This window comes from Salvelinus sp. IW2-2015, linkage group LG32 (genome assembly GCF_002910315.2).
Source record: "Salvelinus sp. IW2-2015 linkage group LG32, ASM291031v2, whole genome shotgun sequence".
In the NCBI taxonomy this organism is placed as follows: domain Eukaryota; kingdom Metazoa; phylum Chordata; class Actinopteri; order Salmoniformes; family Salmonidae; genus Salvelinus; species Salvelinus sp. IW2-2015.
Window position 1 is genome coordinate 34,195,892 of NC_036871.1, and position 3,860 is coordinate 34,199,751.

Here is a 3,860-nt window from a genome sequence, read left to right on the forward strand (position 1 = left end):
GTATTTGAATTTGGCGCCCAGCAATTTCACTGGCTGTTGAAGAGGTGGGACGCTAACGTCCCACATACCCAAGAGAGGTTAAGACAGGTTAATCTGTTTTCAATACCGAAAAAAACACCACGGAACACGTAACAAAAGACTTGAGCCTTTCAGAGTGACACTCAAAAAGAACAGCCGTACTTTCTTCATTTCTCAAAAGAAAAACATCAACCAATTTCTAAAGACTGTTGACATCTAGTGGAAGCCATAGGAACTGCAACCAGGGCCCTTATAAATCAGGATCCCAAAGAAACAATGGAAACACAATGAGCTCAAAAAATGTTTTCCCTGGATGGATTTGCTCAGGGTTTCGCCTGCCAAATCAATTCTTTTATACTCACAGACATTATTCTAACAATTTTAGAAACTTCAGAGTGTTTTCTATCCAAATTATATGCATATCCTAGCTTCTGGGCCGAGTAACAGGCAGTTTACTTGGGCACGCTTTTCATCTGGATGTGAAAATTGTGCCCCCTATCCCTAAGAAGTTTTAACTTGTTTCTCAGAAGTGTAGCAGGTTGTGAACTTTGCAAACAACGTTTCCACTCCGAGAATGAAAACAGTAAATGACTGTAATAATATGTGCATTAACTTCTCTAGGATAGGGGCAGCAATTTTCACTTTTGGATAAATAGCGTGCCCAATTTCAACTTCCTTCTACTCATCCCCAGAATAAATATGCATATCATTAGTAGATTTGGATAGAAAACACTCTGAAGTTTCTAAAACTGTTTGAATCATGTCTGTGAGTATAACAGAACTTATGTAGCAGGCAAAATCATTTTTAGGTCACACTGTCTGTTCAATGAGTTTTCATTGGGATACTAGATTTCTAATCAACCTGTCTTTGGAAATTGGTTGAGGTTATTCCTTTSTCCAATGAAGAAGTACGGCCATCTGGAATCAGTGTAACGTTATGTGTAATGTTTGAGAGTTGCGCAAGACTAGAAAAGTAGCGTTAGTTTGTTGTCCTCCTGTATTGAAAACAGATAGACCCGTCTTCAATTTGATCGATTATTAAGGTTTAAAAATACCTAAAGTTGTATTACAAAAGTAGTTTGAAATGTTTTGGCAAAGTTTAGAGGTAATTTTTGAGATATTTTGTAGTGACGTTGYGCAAATTGGAAGCTGTTTTTTTCTAGATCAAACRCGCCAAATAAATGGACAATTTGGATATATATGGAYGGAATTAATCAAACAAAAGGACCATTTGTGATGTTTATGGGACATATTGGAGTGCCAACAAAAGAAGCTAGAGTCTCCCTCCTGTCCGGAGCAGCCAGAGTCTCCCTCCTGTCCGGAGCAGCCAGAGTGCATTCTGGAGAGAGACGCTGTCACGAGGGGGGGTACTGTCACGACTTCTGCCGAAGTCGGTTCCTCTCCTTGTTCGGGCGTTGTTCGGGCGTTGTTCGGCGGCCATTTAAAGTCATGAGGAGAGTGAACGAGGTATGTTATAGGTTACAGCTTCCTCCTGATTACCGCATTAACCCCTCGTTCCATGTGTCTCTCCTCAGGCCGGTGGTGGCTGTTCCGCTCCAGGAGTCTGAGGTGCAGGAGGTTCCTCCGCCCCCTCTGGACATCGAGGGGGCCCCGGCGTACTCCGTTCGATCCATCCTGGATTCGAGACGTCGGGCGAGGGGCCTTCAATACCTCGTGGACTGGGAGGGGTACGGTCCGGAGGAGAGATGCTGGGTTCCCGGAGGAGGACGTGTTGGACCCTTCTATGCTGTGGGATTTCCACCGTCTGCGCCSGGATCGCCCTGCGCCTCATCCTCCGGGTCGTCCCCGAAGCCGGTGTCGGCGCGCTGCTGGAGCCGCTCGTCAAGGGGGGGGTACTGTCACGACTTCTGCCGAAGTCGGTTCCTCTCCTTGTTCGGGCGGTGTTCGGCGGATGACGTCACCGGTCTTCTAGCCATCATCGATCTATTTTTCATGTTCCATTTGGTTTTGTCTTGTTGTCGCACTCACCTGGTTTCAATTCCCTGATTACATGTCGTATATGTTCCCTCTGTTTCCCCCATGTCCTTGTCGGTAATTGTTTATTGTAAGTACGTGTGCTTTATGTGACTGGTGCGATACGGGTGTTGTGCCCATGTGTTTTGTTACTTTTGTATGCCGGTAGTTATGTACATTAAACGGCTCCGGCTATTTACCAAGTTCTGCTCTCCTGCGTTTAACTTCCATGCCACCAGTTACGCACCCCTTGACAGATGCGCCATATCTTCGCCTCACACCCCTCTCCTCCTCGTTGCAATTTTTTTATTATACTCAAGACACATTATCTAACACAGATTTGAGATGCTTTTCACTGACAGCCGCAACTCAATCGGCTAGGTATATTGCCATTCACAATACCCAAATTGCGGGATTGCCAAATAAGCATAGCCTTACACACTTGTGATTTGAAACAATCCACAGGTATTTTTAAAAACAAGCTAATGAGCCTCTGTGGCTAAGTCATGCTCTCTGGTGAAMTATTTTGAATGTTTTTACTTAGACCGTAGTTAGACCGTAATTATATAAATCAATTTACTTAAGGGGAAGCCATTAACCTAACAGTGCACTGTGTACCCTGCCAACTTTCTTTTTAAATTCGCAAGAGTCTGAAACCAAAGATYTGTATATAATAACAAGATGCTCATGTTTCCGCCCTAACAATGGGAGTTGTTGTCCCAAAGGCGGGAAGGCAGGCGACAAACTTGGGTCTGCATATTATGCCCATAAAAACGCATTGGACTTGTTCTGGACAGATTTTGGAGAGAGTAAGCCCTCTCACTTCACCTCTTCCTCTCTGCTGAAACTAACAAGTGAAACAGCGCCCCTCTGTCTTACTATATGTAGCCCGTGTATCTGATTCTGTCTGGTCAGAAAAAGTATGACATGCCATACTCTTCTACACATACTGAGACAGAGGGGCGCTGTTTCGCTCGCTCGCTCGGATGCTTTATCTGAGATTGAAGCTTCTTTCTGTCTGCGCGAGTCTCGGTCAAATAAATGATCAATATTCAATATGTTATTTGGACAGGCAAGGAGGTACGGTAGGGCAGACCAGGCCCCCTAAGCCCCGCCCATTACGCCGGCCCTGGGAATAGTATCATGGTCTTGTCTTCTCATACCCGTCTCCAGTGAGATCCACCACAGCGAGGTCGTAGCCGAACGATGAGGCTAACCCCTCCCCTTCCAGGATGTACTCTGGTGACAGCATGGAGGACTCATCGGACTCCTTCTTTAGTAACACCACCTCTCCGCTGTGATGGGCTCTCGGAGCCCCTGCAACCACTGTCAGCTGACCCTTCTTCGTGATGGCCTTCCCTGAGTCCAGAGAAAAGCCTGATAGGAGAGAGATAATTCACCAATCAATCAATCAATCCGTCWGTCAATGTATGTCCACATAGATACAGACATGTTTCAGGTGAGATGGTGCTTTACTAAATGTTTGATGCACTGCATGGTCACAGATATGGATGGAACACTGACTGAGTTTACACAGGCAGCCCGATTCTAATCTTTTTTCCACTAGTTTGTCTTTCAAATCAGAACTTTTCACATCAGCTCTTTTTCAGAGCTGATCTGTTTGGTCAAAAGACGAATTTATGAAGAAAAGATCAGAATTGGGCTGCCTGTGTAAACGCAGCCAGTGACTGACTGTGGCTGTAGATGTAGATGGACAAGCAATAGAAGATAATGTTATAATAATGTTGTGCTGACCATGCATGACACAACATGAAGGGACCAAACCAAACAGAAACACCAACCCATTCCCAAMACGACTGATGACACCAATATGTTGCATCCGGATCGGCCAAAGCTAGGCGCTGTAC

General features: G+C 45.1%; 1 pseudogene; it reads right to left on the reverse strand.

The window, feature by feature from the left end:
* The window catches only part of LOC111956602 (integrin alpha-6-like), a 57,753-nt pseudogene that overhangs the window by 16,954 nt on the left and 36,939 nt on the right, over positions 1-3,860 (reverse strand).